Raw genomic sequence first — 22,225 nt, forward strand, 5'->3', positions numbered from 1 at the left:
TGAGTCCCTGCCCCCTTCACCCTTGCACCCAGAGCCTTATAGTCACTTTTGTAGTCACCCCTGGGAGTATCATTGGTGCCAACAAGGATAAGTAGCATGGAGTAGTAGTCAGAGGGCCAGATGAGTCTCATTAATCCTTCTGTGACCTCACAGATCTGGACTCCAGGCAAGCAGCAGACCTCCTGAGACAACAGGTCAGGATGGCAGATGGATGCTTCTGTCCCATGCAGAAGGGAATCTCCAACCACCCATCACTTCTTGGTTACAGTGGTCTCTGTCCTCCCAACTTTCAGGAAGCCTGGCCTGGCTTCCACTAATGGAATGTGCTCCTTCTTCTCTGTTGTTAAGGCTCCATATTTGTTCTTCAAGCAAACCATTTCAGGCGGCGATGATGACTTGTGCTTGCTGTCAGAAGGCATGAGATTCCAGCTTCCACCTTCCTAAGCATACATGTCCTTTTCTTTCACTAGCACTGCCTCTGGCAGTCCTTCCTCTGCAGTCCTAGAGGTCTTCTCCATAATCAATGAAGTCCTTGTGATGAAGGATGCTTCTGAGCCTCTACCTCATCCTGCAGCTTTCTTGCCTGCTTCCTGAGGGATACCACCAAGAAGCACAGTTCACATTGCAGGCACTCCCCCACCTGGCTGTCACTGGAAGGAACCTGCAAGCCACATTCTCTACAGTGCTAAACCAGGACCTGGGTGGAAGCCTTTATGGTGAGTGGTCTTGCCTGGACAGGTGCAAATGGAGGAAGACCTGGCAGTGGCAGTGGCAGTGGCTCTGGCATTGTGACATCCACTTGCAATTTCTCCAGGTCTTTTAATCTGCTGCCTCTCTCTTCCTGCCCCTCTTTCCAAACAGACCTTCCTTAGAAAACTCACCTGTAAGCTGGCCTGTTCACTGCTCCTTGGTCCCAAAAAGTTCCCTTTCCCTGCTTCCGCTCACCAGACTTACAGTAAAGAAAAGTGAGAGAGAGTTTCCAGGCAAACTCTCTAGCAAACTCTACCTTGCTTGGGACTCTAGTTAAGCAAGGGGCTTAAGTATTGGTCTAATTACTGTGTTTTAGCTACTTTCACTAAATATATGTAGGTTAGCTATTCTAAGAAAGAGCTTACCTTGAAGGTTCCCTTGCAAAGAGGAGGGCAGCAAACTGACCTGTGAACTGACTTATGAACTACTTGCAAACTGCCTTGTTTGCTTGCACTTCACACACTTTGCACACTTCATCCAAGTAGATTTATAGTTTCCCATAAGTATGAATGAAGGCAGGAGTGGTCTTTGCCTGTGTGTGTGTGCAGCACTTAGCACAATACCACCTCATCCTTATATGGGCTTTCCACCTAGCTCAAAGTCCTTTACAAAGGTCAGCATTATCATCCCTAGTTTGCAGACAAGGCAACCAAGTTAGAGGAGATGAAGTGACTTGCTTCCAGGATTGGGAATGGTTACCAAGTCCCAGCTTATTGCTTATCTGCCTGGCCACACTGTTGCCACCTTTGGGGCCTTGATCCTTGTTGAAGCCTCTAGGCCTTAAGTAATTGACAAATAGCAAGGATTTTTACGTGTAGCATGTGCACCCAAATGAAAAGGGCCTCATTTATTTCAACAGCTGATTCAAGGTAAAGATGTAAGACTTCCTGAAGAGATGTATTAAGCTTGATAGCCATGCCATTCCAAGAACTGAGACCACATTTGTAATAAGAGGGATAGCCTATTCAGTGTCCTGGGCACATAAATAATTATATTGTGCCTCCTTATAATCCTTTTGTACCATCAGTAGGCGTATTTTGCTTTGCTTCCTGTTGAATGTATGACTACCTGCTAATAAACACCTGCTGTGGCACAGTATAAAATTATACTGTGGATTTTGGTGTGTGACAAGTTTCCGGCATGTATGCTGCACATGATGATCTGAGATTCTTCAGGATGAATGGCTCTACTTAGATATAATCCAGCATCTATTATTAGTTTGGCACCAACATAATGCTACCTATTTGCACATTTCATAACATCAGCTCCTTCTGCTTCATACCACAGTTGGATAAATGTGTTGTTTTTTGGATGTGTGCCATCAGTATTCTCTGCTGTACTATTACTCTGAGAGGTGTCCATGAAACTACTTTTTATCAGTTAAAAGAGGTTTGACATCTACAGCACATACTTGGATGTGACATACCTTGCCATGCTCAACACCCGGCCTTCTGAGATCAGGCGTCCTGCACATACCTGCTCTCCATTCTTCCATGCCATGGCTTCTTGTCACAGCCATTCTATATTGGTATCACCACCAATTAACAAGTGTCATAATGTAATGGAAAACCAGTTGGAGACCAGTGTCAAGGCTTCTATGGATCCATTTCTTAGCAGTTACATGTAGAAAAAGCCTCCCTTGGAGAATAGGGTTCCCTTGTTTTAGGTGCAATGCAATGGATTTTTGACTACACATGGCAGTTGCACCAATTAAATCAGAACTTTAAGTTGATTTAATGCAAATTGTTCACAGTCTCCTGGGAACATACTTATTTTGGTTTAACTCCATGCAGTAATTTTTATCAGATAAAAACAAGATGGTCTGAAACCAACATGTAGGTCTTTTCTCTGCACAAAGTTAATACTGGTTAGTCAAAATCAATGTAGTTAACTCTTATTTTGGTTTTAAGCCAAACCAGAATAAGCCACAGTAAAATGAGTGTGTCTTTACAGCCTTTTGCACCAGTTTCAATTGTGTTGAAAACCACTCTTAAGTTAAGCTAGGGAAGGGAGCATGGAGGTAACCTCATAGTGCACATCTGTGTATAGAACAAACCTAAGAAATAGTCCTTGCCCTGGGAAGTTTACAGTAAAAACAGAAAAAACAAACAATGGGTGGGAGAAAGAAAATTAATCTAATTCTTCTGCACTGGGCATGATGGAAAGGGGCCGGGATGATTCTTTGAGACAAAGCTAAAGCTTCCTTTGGCTCAGCAATGTGATTCTGTTGCTTGTTTGCACAGAGAGTACAAAATTAAATGTAGCACAAGTGAAAATCACTAGACGGACTGCTGTACCAGTTGAGTGTCTCTTGCTATGGTGCTGGCATAGGCAATACAAGCATCCTCATGCAGCAACCCAACTGTACCACAAGCTTCAGTCTGGCTGGTCAGTTCTAGGGTTTTTATGGCTCATGTCTGCTTAATTATGGCACTAGGCAGCACTATACTGAGATGTACCCCAACTGCTCTGTGCACTATCTACCGAAGCAGAAGTAGTGTAGTTGACTTAGTGTGGCATGAACATGCTAAGAAGTTCTATTAAGAGGGAGAGCTAACAGGTTGGCACATAATCCCACACTAAAGAAGCTACCTTTCTTTTGGTTTGCAAGGCAGGCCAAGCATGGTGTGCCTCCATACAGCACTGCCTGGGACAGTAATTGAGAGGGATGGCTCTTTTGATGATGGGGAAGTGGTGGAATGAACCCTCACTGCTGGCTGCTGGCAATGAACTGAGATAATCTGCTCCAATCATTGGAAGTGGAGGAGGTTGGAAAGAGCAAGTGTGGGCATGTGTGCGTGTGCATGTATGTATGTGTATCCATAGGCACATGTTGGTGGGTACTGAGGATTGTAGGGAGGTTCTGTTGTGCAGGAAAGTGCTAGGCACCTCTAAAAGAGATGGGGTTAGAGGAAGACAGTAGGTAGAGTGCATGTTGAGTCTCCTGGGCATGTGTGGAAGGTTTTATATAGTGTATGAAGGGAAAAATATCTGAGTGTGACTCCTCAGGGCAGGTCTTAGGTTCCCCAACTAGTCTGAGACTTAGGTTTATGTCTCTGCTCTGCCACAAACTTCCCATGTGAGCTGGGGCAAGTCACTTTGTCTCTCTGTGCCTCAGTTCCCCATCTGTAAAATAGTGGGGAAAACCACCATCCAACCTGACAGGAGGACTCTGATAAGCAGCGTGGTATAGGCTGAGATGCTTGGATCTCATGGTGATGGGGACTAAAGAAGAAACCAAGACAAAAATGTGTCACAGATAGAGCTACTATGTTCTGATTCCTCAGCTATTTCTTTTTCTATCTCCTGAGGTTCTTCTGGCCCCACATTCTCATGGTATTCTGGTTGTGGAGGATTTCCATCCCCAGTCTCTTCCCTGTATCTCCTGCTAGTTTTTTTTCCCTTTATTATTGTCTTCTTACCTGTCTATCACTCCAGTTGCTAAGCAACCAGCTCTGCCTATGTCACCTGGACCAGGTGACAGCGGGGTGGATCTTCCTCTCTATTGTTTTAAGCAGAGACATCTGGAAGAGGTACCAAGTGGGGTTTCCCCAAAAGCCTGTCCTTTTGGTTTGGTATGGGTTAATATCTCATTAATGATTTGGAGGATGAGACTGAGTGCATGCTTAAATTTGTGAATGACAGCAAATTGCCAAGTTGTCTAGTTGCGGACACTGGAGGGTAGGACTAGAGATCCAGAACAATTTGGATGCACTGGAGAAATAATCTCAAATTAATCTGATGACATTCAGCAAGGACGAGGGCAGAGTTTTGCACTTAGAACAGAACAATTACATGTACAAATTCAGACTGGGGCATGGCTAGCTAGGCTGAGGTACTGCAGAAAGGGACCTGGGGGTTAGAGTGGACCATAAGCTGAACATGAGCCACTAGTGTGCTCTTGGTGTAAAAAAGAGCTGACAACATACTGAGTTGCATGGGCAACTGATGCCTCCTGAGTCGGGGGGTCACTTGCCTTCTCCAGTGGCGAGTGGCTGGGGAGGGGTGCCCCTACAGCCGATTGTGCTGACCAGAAGCGGGGGATCCCCCTGCGGCCAGTCACATGCGCCGACCTGGAAGCAGCGTTCCCTGTAAGCTGGCTCTAAGAGGGAACGCTGCCTGGAAGTGCTAGTGGTGCACCTGGAAGGGCCAGGGATGTGCCCAGAAGTGCCATGGCACTTCTCCTGGCACCCTCACACCCTGGTTGGCACTCTCAGAGGGGTCACCAGCGCTCCCACCTGCCTCCCCTGTCCACCACCTAAGCAGAGAACACTGCTGTGAAGAGGTGCACCAGTGCTCTCAAGGAGTGTATCTGAACCCTAGTGCACCCCCTATGCATCACCATTGCTGAGTTGTACTAACAGAAGTGCCACCTGTAAAGCAAGGGAAATGATTCTACTGCTCTATTTAGCACTGGTGAGGCATTGCCTGCAGTACTACGTCCAGTTTTGCATCCTACGTTTCAAGAGACATGTAAACAGATTAGAAAAGGTCTAGTGGAGGGCAACAAAAATGGTTAGGGGCATGGGAAGCAAGACTTATGAGGAAAAGCTGAAAGAACTAGGGTTATACAATCCAGGGAAGAGAAGACTGGGGGGAGTGGGGGGGTTGGTAACAGTATTCAAATATCTGAAGGATGGTTATAAAGAGGATAGAAACAGAATATTGTTGTGGTCACAGCGGACAGAACTAGGAGTAATGTTCTCTAATTCCAGCAGGTTGCATATTAGGAAGAACTTTCTTCATAAATGTGATTAAGCATTGGAACAGCCTACTTAGAGAGTAAGCTAAACAGACATTTCAGCAGTGTGATTTAGTAGGATGGTTTAGGACATGGGCTGGATCAGGCCTCCAGCAGATTCAATTTTCCAGGAGCGCCTGCCCACGTGGCTCCCAGATGGTCTCCATGGAGACCCTGAGAGCATGGAGGTATGACAGTGCAGGGCCATAATAGTGTGGTGCTGCAGAACTGGGGCTCTGCCCCAACCCCACTCAGCCCTGCACTGTCACAGCCCTGCATTGTCATGCCCTGCACTCCTGGGGTCTCCATGGAGACTGGCCAGCAGCCTCATGCGCAGGGCATGCGGCCAGGCAAGGAGCTGTTCTGCAGCCAGGGCTAGGATCTTGCGGTGGTGATGGCATGGGGCAGGGCTGAGGCAGAGCTGCGATCCACTCCCTGCATGTTCCTGCCTGCAGAACCAGAGACCCAGAAGCACAGGTGCAAGACAATGCGAGGCCATGACAGTGTGGGACCAAGGCAGAGCCCCAGTTCTGCGGCCCCATGCTGACATGCCCCCATGCTGTCATGCTCCTGTGCTCCAGGGGTCTCCATGGAGACCAGCTGGGAGCCACATGGGCAGGGGCTGCTGGGAAATGGAATTTGGCTTCTGGCCCCAACCACCATTTTGCCCACCCCTGGTTTCGAACCTCATGAAGTTCCTTCGAGTGTTACTTTTCTCTGATTCTGTGCCAGACAAATTATAGCTTCATAGTTTCTAGGGTCGGAAGGGACCTGAGCAGATCATCTAGTCCAACCCCCTGCCATGGCAGGAAAGAGTACTGGGGTCAAATGGCCCCAGCAATGTGTACATCCAGCCTCCTCTTAAAAACCCCCAGGGTAGGAGCCTGCACCGCTTCTCTTGGAAGTTGGTCCCAGATCCTAGCCGCCCTGACCGTGAAGTAGCACCTCCTGATATCCAGCCTAAATCTACCCTCCGCCAGCTTGTGACCGTTATTCCTGGTCACTCCTGGCGGTGCTCGGGGGAACAGGGACTCCTCCAATGTCTGCTGGTCGCCTCTGACTAGTTTGTAACAGGCCACTAGATCCCCCCTCAGCCTTCTCTTCTGGAGGCTGAACAGGTTCAGGTCCCGTCGCCTCTCCTCATACGGCCTGCCCTGCTGTCCCCTGATCATGCAAGTGGCCCTCCTCTGGACCCTCTCCATGCTGTCCACGTCCCTCTTGAATTGCGGCGCCCAGAACTGGACGCAGTACTCCAACTGCGGCCTGACCAGTGCCGCATAGATGGGGAGGATCACCTCTTTGGACCTGCTCGAGATGCATCTGTGGATGCACAACAAGGTGCGGTTGGCCTTCCTGACTGCCTCCCCACACTGCCGGCCCATGTTCATCTTGGAGTCAATTATGATTCCAAGATCCTTTTCTGCCTCCGTGCTGACAAGAGGGGAGTTCCCCAACCTGTAGGTATGGTGCCGGTTGTTCCTCCCCAGGTGCATCACTTTGCACTTGTCTGTGTTGAATCCCATCCTATTCTCATCCGCCCACCCTTGTAACCTGTCTAGGTCTGATTGTAGCCTGTTGCTTCCTTCTAGTGTGCCCACATCCCCCCACACCTTAGTGTCATCAGCAAATTTGAACGGTGCTTTTTACCCCCTCGTGCAAGTCACTGATAAAGATGTTGAGCAGTGCAGGCCCGAGGATGTTGAACAGTGCGGGCCTCATGCCTGGTCCAGAACCTGTTGGTTAGGGACAGACATTGAAAAAGCCAGAGCCTGAACTGATTCTGGTTTAAACCAGAGTCTCCCAGCATCCCAGATGCTTTGCAGCCCTGGGCTGGGCTCTCCGCTCCAGACCAGCAGGGCAGGCCCTGCCCTTCTGCTCCCCAACCAAAGCAGGGATGGGCAGGGGCAGAGTCCTGGCCAGATGCTATTCTCCTCCCCACCACTCTCTCCCCTGTCCCACCAGTGTGGACTGGCATGTTTCCACTGGCTCCTTGAGCAGCAGGGGCATGTCCAGCCCTGGCAGTTGCTCAAAATGAACTGGCCAGGGGGTTGTTAATTCCTCCCTCCCTGTCCCACTAGCGCAGACATGGGCTGGGGTCCGCCTGGTGCTCCCCCTTCACTGCTGCATGGCCCCTGAGGCAGAGGGGAAAGGAGGGGGGTTATTTTTCCCTCTACCCCTACTGCCCCCGGGGGACTTCAGCAAGGTCTGCCCACCTTGACTTCTGCCGCCCCTGTTCCTCCATGTGTGAGGCAAGGGGTGTGATAAGCCCCCTCCTACTCTCTCTGCCAGATGCTGGAGGGAGGGGGAATAACTCCCCCCCACCCCTCCTGCCCAGAAGAGTCTCGCATTCCTTGGACACCAGGACAGGGGCTGAAGGGGACCTATTGTGCTGCTTGCCCCAAACATCGAGGACCGGGGCAGTTGCAGTCAGACCCTGTTGTGGTCCCCCAGGGGTAGTGGGCAGAATAACACCCCCCTTCCCCTCTGCCTCAGGAAACATGCCAGCCAGTCTCTGCCTGCATGGCCCCACTGCTGCAGCAGTGAGGGGGGAGCACCAGGTGGACCCCAGCCTGGGTCCATACTGGTGGGACAGGGAGGGGGAATTAAACCCCTCTCTGGCCAGTTCACTTCGAGCTACTGCCAGGACTGGCCATGCCCCTGCTGCTCAAGCAGCTAGTGGAGACATGCAGGTCTGTGCTGGTGGGACATGGGAAGCGGGGGGTGGGGGCGGGAAATAACATCTGGCCAGGCCCCTGCCCCTGCCTGTCCCTGCTCTGGCTGGGGAGCAGAGGGGTAGGGCCAATCCTGCTGGCCTGGAGAGGTGAGCCCAGCCCAGAGATCATGCAGGGATGCTGGGAGACTCTGGTTTAACTTAAACCAGGAAGGGGTCTGGAATACAAATTCCATAAACCAGTTTGACCTCAGTTGGTTAAGTCTGATACTACTGGGGCCATGTGGGGGTAACTAATGAAATCTCTCCCTGGGGCTCTCCTGCCATGCCTTGATGTAATTAATTCTCCAATGAGAGAGTGTAGTAAATCACCCCAGAAGCAGGATAAAAGTAAATTGGTTTATTAGTGAATTCCCAGCAGGTTGTGGATAACGCCAGCTGTCTTCCTTTGCCCTCCACCACTGTGCAGCCTACTCCCCTGAGCCTGTCAGCTCACCTCCAGTCTCTCTCTCTTGTTCCCTGGCAGGTATCAGCAGATTCTTCCTCTGTGGGACCTTCTCTCTGCCTGGCTTTCCCCAGTGACTCTCCTCACACCATGCCCCAGAGGGCAAAGAATAGCCCCCTGCTGTGGACTTTAATAGCCACTGTCTCTTAATCAGGCAACATTCACCCCAGTGTGATCCCTCTCTCCACCTGTGCCTACTAAGTAACTATCCTTGCCTTGTCCCTGACCCAGCTCTCCCCTCCGCTCACATCTTTGTAGCACCAAAGGAACAGAGCTGTTCCGTGCCCTGTTACAACTACATTCAACCAGGTTTATCTCAAACCAGTTTCGGCCATTTTAAAACCTGCAGCTCCCTTATAGGCTCAGCAGTCCTGCACTGGCTAGCACTACGGAAGAAAGAGACTTGGGGGTCATCATTGACCACAAGATGAACATGAGCCTGCAATGTGATGCAGCGGCTAGTAAAGGGAGCGAAATGCTGGCTTGCATCCATAGATGCTTGTCAAGCAAATCCCAGGACGTCATTCTCCCCCTGGACTCAGCCTTGGTGAGGCTGCAGCTGGAGTACTGCGTCCAGTTTTGGGCTCCACAATTCAAAAAAGGATGTGGAAAAGCTTAAGAGAGTCCAGAGAAGAGCCACGCACATGATCAGAGATCAGGAAAACAGACCTTACGATGACAGGCTGAGAGCCATGGGGCTCTTTAGCCTGGAAAAGCGTAGGCTCAGGGGTGATCTGATGGCCACCTATAAGTTTATCAGGGGTGACCACCAGTATCTGGGGGAATGCTTGTTCACCAGAGTGCCCCAAGGGATGACGAAGTCTAATGGTTATAAACTACTACAAGACCGTTTCAGGCTGGACATAAGGAAGAATTTCTTTACTGTCCAAGGCCCCAAGGTCTGGAACAGCTTGCCATCAGAGGTGGTTCAAGCACCTACATTGAACACCTTCAAGAGTAAATTGGATGCTTATCTTGCTGGGATCCTATGACCCCAGCTGACTTCCTGCCCTTCGGGCCGGGGGCTGGACTCGATGATCTTCCAAGGTCCCCTCCAGCCCTAATGTCTATGAAATCTTTGAAAACTGGTTTATGTACACTGAATTTATGTTCTGCAACAGGTTTACACCAGTTTCTTATAATTTAAACTTGCTTATGTGTAATGTCTGTCCCTTGCCTTTGGGACCAGGTGCTTTTATTATCCATATTTTACTCTGAATGAATCAGAGGCAAGACTCTCTATTGCTAGAGAAGCAATGTCTAGTTCTTGTCAACCAAGCTGTTTGAGGCCTTCCCTCATAGCTCTTTTTAGGCTGTCTCCCAACTGCAAAAAGAATCTGGAAGGCTCTAGATCAGGGTAGGCTACGTTTTTTGGCCAGAGTGCCGAAAAAAACACAATGTCTACTTTGGAAAGTACTGGAGTGCCGACATACCGGAGACCGGAGCAACTGTTTGCAGCCTTCCAACTGCAGCCGGCCCATGGAACCCGGTCTGCTTGCAGCAGAGCTTGCAGCCTCCCAGCCACCTGCTGAGAGCAGCCTGGGCTCCATGGCTGGCAGCAGCTGCTTAGAGCCCAGGCTGGCAGTGGTGTGCTGAGCAAAAGGGCCTTGCATGCCATGCTAGGCATGCGTGCAGAGGGTTGCTGACCCCTGTTCTAGATGTTTCTAAGAACTCACCTGAGATTATCCTGATGTTCCCCCAGACAAGGCATGGAAATGGTAACTGCACACTAAGCCGTCTTAGATACCAAACTCCCACAATTCCATCTGCAGTCCTTCCAGAAACCAGACCTGAGTGACTCGCCCCCACACAGCAGAAGACAAGTTCTGTCTTTGGATTAAGTATGTCTTCCAGGAAATTTCTCAGAGCCAGATTGCATATGTCAGTCCAATAAAGGATGTGTATGTGTGCGTGGGAGAAATTTCTTGACTCATTTGTCTTTCACTACCTTCTCATCCAGTAATCTTTCTTTAGTAGGGCTGTAACCTTTAGTTAAATTCTTCAGGGAAATACATTTCTCAAAATTGACTTGATTCTGTAGCTTTCCTCACTTCCAGAGACATGCCCCTGACAATCTCTGGGGTGTGTCTGTGGAAGAGGGGAAATTTAGGATTCCTCATTTCCAGAAACTCATCCTAGAAACTGCTGATTGGCAGCCTGAGCTGCAAGACCACATCAGAGTGTTGAACTAGGTCTAGCATGGTTCCCAAGCTAAGACTGACAATCAGCTCATTGGTGGTCTGTAACAGGAGTGCCACTTTCGGAGCCTCTCCGGACGCGCGGCTCTGTCCTCCTGCAATGGGCCAATCTCCTGCCCACTCCTGTCTGCCACGACTTGATCTTACTTATAATTGATGGTTGATTGGAATTAGCGGGAGGCTGCCCATTTTTGTGCGCCCCGATGGCAGGGGGCACTGCCTGCAGCTCCTTTTCCTCCCCTGCACCGCAGCCCAAGTCTCGCAGATGGTGCCTGTATGATCTAACTTGGGCCATGTTATTATGTCTTGGCCCTTTGTTTGTCCTTGGGGCTCCTCGCTGCCCCTTCTCACTCTCAGGGCCCTCGCCGCCCCTTCTTACTCTTGGGGCGCCTCACTGCCTCCTAGCTCCAGGCTCCTCCTCCTAGCTCTTGGGGCTCCTCACTGCCCCCTAACTCCAGGGCTCCTCGCTGCCCCCTAACTCCAGGGCTGGGCCAATGCGTCCTGCCCTTTCCTGGGGCTCCTCTCCATGCAGCCTCCCCGCAGGGCTGGGGTCAATACCCCTCAACACTGCGCCACACTGGCGCGAACAGCTATGCCTACCCGGCACCGCTCACTGTGCCCCACAGGGCACCAGGAACCCCCAGATTACTGGGGCGCTCCCGTGAGGCCTCCTCTCACCCCTACAGCCTCATCCGGTCCTCTGGTACCATACAAACAAACACAAACCATAAGCCAACCGGCTATAACCCAAAACACAAAACCCCAAGCCACAACATAGCAGCTTGACCATTCAGGTCAGGGTATACATCTCACCCTACCAGAGAGAGGAAGAGCACAAGCGCGCATCAACCCCGAGAAAGAGCCCAGGGCTATTCTGGCCATCAGAGTTCTCCCCTTTGTTCTGGCTAAGTTCCTCCTCCCTCGGCCGCCGGAGGGGAACTGCCCTCCTAGCCTTCTGCTTGGGCTTAAGAAGGGCTAAGCTCCGCCCCTTCCTGTCCCTAGGTTTCCCCGGTTGCTAGGGCAACCAGCACCTCCGCAGTCCTGATGACTGGCAGCTGCACTTCCCTCTTCCCAACACTAGGGGTCTCTCCTGAGCCGCTTCTGCTCCCAGTCGCAGAGTGCCTGAGAGCCCTGCAACATGGTCCCAGAACTGGGACTTTGCTGGAGTGTCCCAGCTTTCCTTGCTTCCAGGAATATGCCCCCAGGATCTCCAAGGCATTTCTGGGAGCAGGGAAAGTCAGAGCTACTTCTAAAGACATGCCTGGGAATCTGAAGATTGCCAGGGGTGCATCTCTAGAAGGAAGGACCACATCAACTGTTGTCCCACAAGATCAATGAGCTGGACAATGGGTTTTTTTGCACAATGAAGTGGAACCAGCCGTGCCAGACATCCCAGCAAGACTGATCTGTTATTTGGTAACATCTACTTCTAGCATATGTTGCTAACTGTATCTATAGTAGTTAGTTTAAAGCCTGTGTGGATCTGTCTACATGAGTTGTACTAGCTGTAGTAAGACATGCTCTAAGCTCCTTGAGGATTTGATAAAGGTGTTTATGCTTATTATACATTGGGCAAAACCTTGCTAAACTGGTCGGTTTCCCTGCTGCCTTTCCTTTGATGTAGCTGTTAGATATGGTTAAACACGTATTTCTGCCCAAAGCAAAGGCAGATGCCAAGATGCTCGGGAAATTGAATACTCTGGACAGACAGGCTTCAGCAGGGCAAAGTTTGAGAAAGGGCCGTATGTGTGGGTGGATGGGAGACATCTCAATCTGAGAAGTGGACAGGACTCAAAACCAGATTGAGAGCTTATCTATATGGCTGATTTACCTCAGTGGAACCTTGGGGTACCTACAGGCATTTACAGCCCTGCTCTAACTCATGGTGCTTTACACAAAGCACCAAGAGTTACAGCCCTGCCCTGAACCAACAGATATTCACCTGCTGGGTGCGTGTGGGTTGGGGGGCTCATGTCTTCCTGCATCAGCCCTGGCCAGCAGGCAGAGGTGCTCCAAACTGCATCTCTCCCTAGGACCCCTCGAACCCCCCAGATCCAGGGCTGTCAGCAGGAGAGGGAATGGAACAGCATGGAGCTGCCAGCTGGGTTTCCACTGGCCAGAGCTGGAAATGGGGGGCAGGGTGGAACAGAGCCCCCTCACCATGTGAGCCACCCCTAGCTTCCCCATGCTGCTTCCTCCTCCTCTTCCTCCCCCCACCCAATGACAGTCCCACAAAGCATGACAAGTTAACCCTTGAGGGAACACAAGTTCCCTAAGGTGCTCTGCTTTAAAGCACCAATATCTAATATAGGGGTAGGCAATTATTTCAGCAGGAGGGCCACTTAATGAGTTTAAGTGAACTGTCGAGGGCTGCAAGGGTAGCCCTCCCCTGCCCTTTGACAGGTGCCCTGCCCTCTGGTTTTCATTTGGGACCTAAAGTCCCATCCCTAACCCCTGACCTTTGTCACCAGAAGGCCCTCCCCTTACCCTCAGAAGTACTTATTTTGGGAGGGGAAGGTTGCCATCTTGAAACCAGAAAACAACCAAATCATATAGTAAAATTCAAACACCTACTATAACATATTTTAACTACAAAAAATATTTTTGTCATGATTTGTGTTTGCATACTGTATATAGAGATGATTACATAACAACTCAAAAATAAAGCCTTACTCTTGTATATCATGTCTGGGATATGGTTTGGTGTGGGTATGCATGTATGTGGGGTGTGGGAGGTGTGGGGGGGGTTGTGAGGGGGTGTGACTGTGTGTAGGGGAGCAGTAGGGTATGTTCAGGTGCTGTGGGTATATGTGGGGGATTATGGGAGCAGAACATGGGTGAGTCTCATTTGTGGGGTGCGAGGGAGGGTGAAGGGTGTGGGGACCCCCCTCACTTCCCCCTATGTTGCACAGCCCCCGAAGCTGGTGGTGGCGGCAGCAGCAGGCGGTGGGTGCTTGGGGCACTCATGTCCCATGCAGGCACTGCTGCCTGACAGTGCACAGCTCCAGCCATTGCTGCACATGGTTGCAAGGAGCGTAGCCAGGCCAGCCCACCTCTATCACATGGGGCTCTGCAAGGCTCCATGAGGCCAGCCCATCTCTAATGTGCAGGGCTCACACTGGGCTCTGCCCGACACTCACGCACTACCAGGAGAAGCCCCACAGGATGGAGCTGGCTATTTTCATTGCTCTCTGCCATGCAGTTCCCAGGACTTAGCTGGAAACAGGAGGAGGGGCTCCCCTCCACTTCCAGTGGTGAAGGTTGCTGGCTCCATCTCATGGGGCTTCCTCTGGTGATGCATGAGTGTCAGGAGCTGCAAGTGCACAGTGCAGAGTCCTGTGCAATAAAGGCAGGCTGGACTGGCTGCACTCCTTGCCACTATGTGCCGTTCTAACCAGTTCCACACACCACTGGGTGGCAATGCCTAGGCAGGGCACAAGCACCTGCTACTGCTACTGCTGCTGCTGCTGGGGGCTGTGCACCATGGGGAGCAGTGTGCGGAGGGTCCCCACATTCCCCCACCCTCCTTCAGACCCACACCTTGCCCACATGAGCTCTGTGCTCCCGCCACCCCTCTGGGCACAGGCTCTGCACTGCCACCAGTCTCACACTGCGCTTCTTCCCAGATGCAGGTCCACCCCCGCCCCTGCCCCCGCTGATGCTTTACCTGGTGCCTGGAGCAAGCAAGACACTAGGGAAGCCACCGCCTGCTGCTGCAGGTCCCCTGGCAGCTGCAGCAGTGGCAGCAGCAGCCCTGCCCAGAAGCTTTGTGCTGGCTAGGCTGGGCCCTTCCACCCACAAGGGTGGGAGTGAGGCCCATGGGCTGGGTGAGGTAAAATTAACTGGTGGACGTCCATGGGCCAGATGAAATTGCCTGGCTGGTCAGATCCAGCCCATGGGCTGTATTTTGTTCATCCCTGATCTAATACCTCATTTGATGAGGGTTAATTTTTTGTGTGACTGGCCATTTTAAACCCACTCTGCAGCCATGCACGTATGTTACACCACTGCTGTAGGGACCCAGTCACACAAAAAATGCTATTTGTATAAGCTGTCATGGTTGCACAGAAGTATAAAGATCCTTGTCGGCATGATGTAATGCCTTCCATTGATGCAAGTGAGGGATTGATCTGGATCTGTTATTTCTGCAAAAATCTGCCTTACCAGGGAAATATATTGCAGTCCAAAAGACCAGTGGGCTGTGGCACTGGGAGAAGCCAAAAAAGTCAGGTGTTTGAGTTTGGGTGCTGGTTGGAAGAACTGGCATGCTGGGCAGGGAAACTGTCTCTGCCTGTTTGATTCCTCAGAGAAGCCAGACTTTGTACGTTCTTAGAAAAGAACAGACTGAATCAGATACTTGACTCCATCATCAATTTCTTTTCCTGGAAAAACCCGTAAGACCACAAATTGTAGCTCCAAGCTTAGATCAAAAGAGGTACCAGTCAGGCACCTGGTAGGATTTTTCTTTAAGCTCAAAAAGAATGGAAGTCAGCTATTTAGGCACTCCGAAGCCTTCCACTAGGGGCTTGTCTGCAGGGTTTAATGCTTGAATACCTTTACAAATGGGAGCCTTGGGGTGAGTGGCTCTAGGTGCACCCCCAGGTGGCCATATTATATCCTCATTCCTATTCTGGCTCCCCAATTTGCCTTTAAGAGGCTGCCATCAGAGAACCAGAGTTCAGTCTTTTGTGTCTTGCTCCATATAGCTCATCATCAGGCTGCCAGTCTGCCCACTCCTCCCATCCTAGCTTGAGCAAGTTTTGGTCTTGCTCCTATCTGGGCCCCTTGGCCCTGTCTCACTCTTGTTTGCCCCCCGCCCCCTGGCACTTCCAGGCTTCAGCCCCTCTCCCTAGGCTTTCACCCCTTGCCATCCCCAGGTGCAGGGATCTGGTTCAGTTTAGTATGTTCAGGGCTGTGTGAGCTCTGGGTCCTGATGGTAGAACAAGAGAGTCATGCGTCATTTTCTGAGCACCATTTGAGCGGAAGGTGTGGCACAGCACACTAGATGGCCAGAGGCTCTGGAGAGGGTGGATTTAGTCTGCTGTGAACACAAGGGGTATCAGGACAATGAAGCTGGTTAGCAGCTTATTTGCTACCACAGAGCTTTACAATGTATGTGAGTTTATTTTTTGATTTTTCACATTTTTCTTTGTAAGGTTTTCATTTGTTGTCTGTAGTTCATTTGTTATTGTCTTTGTTATTATAGTAAAAAGATAAATTTGTATTTTCTTTCGTTTATAATTATCCACTAAGGAAAATTTGATACCAGATATCCCCTATTGGGTGGTGTGTGTGTGTGTAACAGAGAAAGAGAAAGAAATGAACTCAGAACTTACACACTCATGGGGATCTGAGCTACCTGAGCCTCCAGCCCCATGCTCAGGCTTATATGACTTTGACTCCTCCCCCCTCTGGTCATCTGACCTGACTCTCTGGAAGCAGGACCCATATGTTGTCCAGTACTCCAAATCAGCAACAAGGGTCTCAGTCCCCTCATCAGCTGCTCAAAGTCCTACAGCTTCACTTTTTGAAAGCTCCCTTCCCCCAGCCTGCTTTCTGCAACACTACTCCCTCTTTTCTCTGGTAGCAAGGGCCAGGGATGCCCTGCTACAGACTTAGTGCCTAAAGGGATGTCTACACCGTATTTCTGGTACTGCTTGCTGTGCTGGTTTTGGGGGACACCTCACCCATGTATTCTTATTTGCACATGCTGACTTAAAAGGCAACTCCATGGTGACTTTCACGTGTGCCAGAGAGAGGTGTGAAGCAGAGAGGGCCAGAGCAGTTTTGCTGCTTCCTCTCTGGCTTTGGGAGGTGTGAAGGGGGCAGGTGACCAGGGTATGCTTTCTGAAGCATTGGAAACACAGTACAGATATACCACTAAGTCACTCTTGACTCCAGTACAGATATACCACTAAGTCACTCTTGAAAATCACTTAGCACCCTGGAAAATTTTTAGAAACTCTAAGACGTAAGGTAAAGTAAATGAATTGGTTCACGAATCTGGCCCCAATTACTCCTGTTCATCATAAACACCCCATCCACATTGTTTTCCATTCCTTTGCCATACCTGCTGAAGTGACAGCAGTAGCATAATTAGGGTAGGGTACCAGCCTCTGGTGCTGATTTAGAGGAGGTGCCAGTATGGCCCCAGGAGTCTTTTACATGCCACATACAGCTCAGTGCTGCTCCTGTCCCACCGTAGGACCCCCTTCCTGTGTCCCTCCCCCACACTCCCAAGGGCTCTGGGTTGACAGTGGTGAAAGTATGTTCATAAGAAAGGGAGTGATGTGTTTCTGTGTCCTGATGGGAGGGAGTGATGATGAGGGTTGAGTGTGGTTTCTTTAACAGATGTCTTGCTTTTTAAGAGTCATGCTGTTGTATGCAAATACCTTAATTCTAAGTCAGTGAAGTTTTTCTGGGAGTGTGGGGGAGGTTTCCTAGAATGACACAAAGCAAAACTTTGTGACTTGATTTCACGATGGCCTTGGGAAAAGTTAGATCGGGATCCAATTTTGTATCTAACACTTAAGGCCATTACTGGCCATCTCATAAGCCTTATCTGAATTTTGTGACCTTGCTGAGCCCAAATAAGCCTTGATGGCTCAACCTCAGATCCAGGCAGGGGAAGAGGAGATGGGAAGGGAGATAGGTGTATTTGTTGTGCGATGAGGGTGGGCTTAGGTCCATCAGCTACAATCACCTATCCTCAATGGCTATAGCACTGGTCCTCAACTTTTTTCAGATTTGAGGCAGCCCTTAGTAGACTCAAGGCACCATCATAATATGCCAGCTTTTAGTTTTCACTCGTTTCATGTCTACAGAAAAATAACAGAACAATTCTTCTATTGCAAAGAACTCAGAAAGCCAGAATGCTTTTAACACTATGGATTCCTATTGGAAATGGAATGATTCACATAGTTTATCTTGTGAATCAAGTTTGCATACCTAATGGTGCCCACATTGCATGGCACCCCATAACAAGGTACCCTGCTTGAGAATCATTGGGCTAAAGGAATGCCATAGGTCATGCAAGCAACTGATTTTTTGGGACAACCAATGAGAAAAGAGAAGAAAAAACCAAAGGCAGGCTAATGACCCAAGCATTTATCTAGGTTCTGGAGGAGGCTTTCTAGTCCACATTGAACTGTGTGCTGCAGCAGCTAATATGCTAGCATTGCTTGAACTAGTTAGGTTATTTACTAGCTTGGCTATACCCCAGGTTACTTCTGCCTCTAATTTCCCCAGCATGTCCTGTCTTTTGTTTGCCTACTTGACAGAATACAAAGGGCCAAAGCTGTCTTTAGTCTTGAGTGTAGTGTAGCACCAAGTAACTTGTCAGTGCTTCTCACATATGAATTTTCCCTTGCCCAAAACATGCCTGCAGACTTCACTGCAGATAAATGTACAAGAAGACAACATAAAATTTCCATACAGATTTGGCAACTGTGGATGTTCCCACCAAGGATATTGCACTGATTCTGGTAAAATAAGAATCTGGCCCCAATTTTCCCACCAGCCTTGATTAAGTTAAGCTTGAGCTCTGGTTGTGTTTGTGTTTGGGTTTGGGTTTCGGTTTGGGTTAGGGTTAGGGTCGTTTTCATGCTCTCCTGGATTCCACAAAATGGAAGGCTTGAAATTGCCCCAAGAATCCTTCTTTTCATGACATTTTTGATCTGGTCAATTATGGAAATATAAGGGATTGCCAGAGTCTCAGAAGATTTGCAGTAGGCTTCCAAGTCACAATAATGTTTTAAACAATGTTGTCTACCTGCCACTATTTTTAGTAAAGCTGGTGGCTTATGTAAAGGACCACAATTGGGAAATTCACCAAATTACTGCACCTACCCCAGAGCCAGCACAGATGTACCCCAATATCTGTCATTTAGTGCACTCCTACCAGCAATCTGCAACAGAAATAAATCAGAGAAGGATATAAGCCAGTGCTCACTCAGGAAGCAGAGCAGACATGTCTCCCTCCATTCTAAAACAAAACAGGATAGGATTATATTTTCAAAGTAAAAATGAATTTTCATGCTGCCTCCACACAGCTGTGGAATTCAAAGGCCTCCCTCCATTCATAGCACAGTCTGTGCAGCTGCAAGGTTAGCTTCATGCTTTTCCCTACTGATGTGCTGCAACCCTGTCCTTCAGGGACTGAGGGAGTGTAAGGAGAATTTGTCTCCATGAAGCAATAAAGGCCTTGGCCTCTCCTCAGAGTACAACCAGGGATATCACTTAAAGCCAACCGCAATGCTTGACATTATGACAAGGAGACACACTAGGAAATGTGTATCTAAGTAAATCTGAAGGTTGGTTAGTGCCCACTATTTTTACCAACTAGCCCTCTGAGATACACATTTCCTAAATGACTTTATTGTTTCCTCCCTATCTATTGCTCATGCTCTACTTCCCTCTCTGGCTTTAGTCTCTTGAGACAGCATTACATCATGCCTGTTCACTGGCTGCTTTGGTCAAACACAGTATGGGACTTTATTTGCTGAATGCTCTATCCTGGACTCTCTGAGGGTGCAGTCCCTGGATTTCTGGTTTACATCACAACAGCTGCTGAACGGAACTGAACCAAGGTACCACATGCCAGCTGCTCTCCTCAGCCCTGCTCCAAATCTGACTCTAACAGAGACTTTGTACTTTCTCCAAGAACTTTATCAACTTTTCAGTGAATGTTAACTAAGTTTAGATGTGCAATAGTGGAAATGTCTGCAGAATCCTTCACCATCCAAATAATAACACTTAACTTTGCAGGAGGCCAAGTAAGAATACAGACAGTAAGGAGTGAATTTGACTGGACCACTGAGCAGTGTAAGCACCTTATACAGACACAGAATTTCATTGCATTTACAGTATTTGTTTTGAGGAACTCAATAACTTCACTTCACTGGGATTTGTGCAAACTTGATTTCTGGCTGTAGTCCATATACCTGCCTGCCTCTGGGCTTTGCTCTGAACTCAAAAGCTCAACAAGAAATTCAGCCAAAATGAGCAACTAGGGCATACTTACTACAAAAAAAAACCCTGTATGCTCATCATATGGAACCTGTATTTACATTGAGGTGGCCGTCTAGATATAAAATCTTTGCAGAAACATGACACAGGATAATTTTTACTTGTATGAAGCTAGGCAAGGTCAGCCCTATTGCTCCCACATCTGGGGTTGACCTTAACAAACTAGACCAAGTTAAAATCTACACTGTAGATCTTCTCTCCATTTGTTTGGGTTTTTTCAGTCGAATTAGCTGCTATTATGTAAAGACAACTATTTTGCAGTCAAGCCATAATGTTAGAACTGTTAGGTGTGCAAACATGATTCACAAAATAAACCCAGTTTTCAAATCAGCATCCAGACTGTTAAAAGTATTCTGACTTATTTTGATTTTTGAGTTCTTTGCAATAGAAGAATTGCTTTATTATTTGTCTGTATTCAGAAAAGGAGTCAAAACTAAGACCTGGCATTTTGTGAGGTGAGCCTTTAATCTATCAAGGGGTGCCTTGAATGTAAAAAGGTTAAGAACCACTAACATAGGGCTCGTATACATGTGCAGGGAGGCTGCTCCAATGCACTGTAATTCCACTGTGTTGGAGCAGACTCAAGTAATCAAGTCTGTTGGAGTGTGGTAATTACTGTGCTCCAGCAGACTCCAGCATCATGTGTATCAGCATCCCCATGCTGAAAAATGGTGGTGGGGTGCTTTAAACTACAGCTCGTTTGATGGGCTTTAGTTCAAAATGCGCCATCGCCATTTCTCAGTGTGCGGATGCTGATACATGTGACACCTGGGGCATTTTTAATTATCATGGCTCTCGGAGCTGCATTAATTAAAAGCACCCCACCCCCCACCTCCTGGAGCACGTCTATACACACCCATAGTTCCTAACTTGCTCCTGCTTTTAACCATAGTTTAGGACTTTCAAAGAATTCTGGCCTTGGTTCTCAGTTCTGTAACACCTTCCTGCTTAGCTGCACTATGCTCTAGCAATAAGCCTCAGAAAAAAAATCTTAAAGATTTTTCTGTGTCTCATAATATTTACTTAATCATACTATCCTAGGAAAGCTCAGAGATCAAGCAAAAGCTATTGCTTTTACTTTAGTGAGCATTATTTTCAACCTGTGGAAGGACTCAAACTTCGCGTTGTGGCTGAATCAGAACTGACAGAGCCATCTTTTCTTTATTTAAGACTATACGATGATCACAGGGAGAATTCCTTACAGCAAGGGGAATCACCCACTTGTCTGTTTCAAAGGATTTCTCAGACTCTCTAAGTTTACAAGTGTATTTATACTAAAGACAGAGAAAGAGATAAAAATACACCTTGGAGAAACAAAACAATAGTAAATTGCACAGAAACTTAGGAAGTTTACTTAAACAACTATCTATGCATAGGGCTATCCCAAGGCATGCAGGAATGCACAGGGCAAGATATCAAGATAACCCAAGGCATGCAGGAAAGCGGATTCCTTATCTCAGAACATTTGAATTAAGCAGTATCAGCACGTCTGGTCTTTGTCTGTTTTTCTAGTCAAGTAAGCCAATTACTTCTACATTCCCTAATTTTATTTTATTTTTTTTACAAGTTAGATATTTATAGCCATTAGCCTTTCAACTTCTAGTTTTTCTTTCTCTTTACTTTCTGCTATTTCAACATACAAATTATGTACCTCATTTCTGGTTGATGGTCTATTCTTCATTGGCTTAGCAGCATGTCTTATGCAACATTGTATTATCATAAACACTAGGTATACTCCAATAGCAACACAAGATCCATTACAGGTCCAACAGAACTTTCCAGGGGTGGCATAAGCTAATCGTACGTAGTCAGACCGGTTGCAACTTACATTCTGCCAAGTTTCATTCCCATGAAAATCTGAATAGTAAGGGGTAACATCTGAGTTGCATTCAAGGGTATCGGTATCATGGGTATTCCTCCGGTAGAATAGATAGGGACATGACTACATATCCAACAACGAGAGACATTTAAATCTAACCCAATTTGATTAACTAAAGACAAGAACATATTTTCATTAAATGATCTTTTTTGTTGGTGCGGAAGTGTAGTTTGCTTTACAGAGTTTCTTATAACTGATGAGTCAAATTCATATAAGATGGCTCAAAAAGAAATACTGAGAACTACCCAAATCACGACTAGCCAGCTCCACCTCGGGAACCAGGAACTAGGTAGAGGCCTTTTTCCTGTCCAGACGGGCATAGTGGTATCACTGGGGACATCCTTTTCGCTCTGTAGTGGCAAATCCTCTTCGCCAATAGGCCCTTGGCTCACTACTGGTGTTAAGCTCTTCTGCTGGCAGGCGCTAAGCTCACTACCAGTCTGATTACAAGATT

Source organism: Crocodylus siamensis, chromosome 13, assembly GCF_052110815.1.
Source record: "Crocodylus siamensis isolate JL-2025a chromosome 13, ASM5211081v1, whole genome shotgun sequence".
In the NCBI taxonomy this organism is placed as follows: domain Eukaryota; kingdom Metazoa; phylum Chordata; order Crocodylia; family Crocodylidae; genus Crocodylus; species Crocodylus siamensis.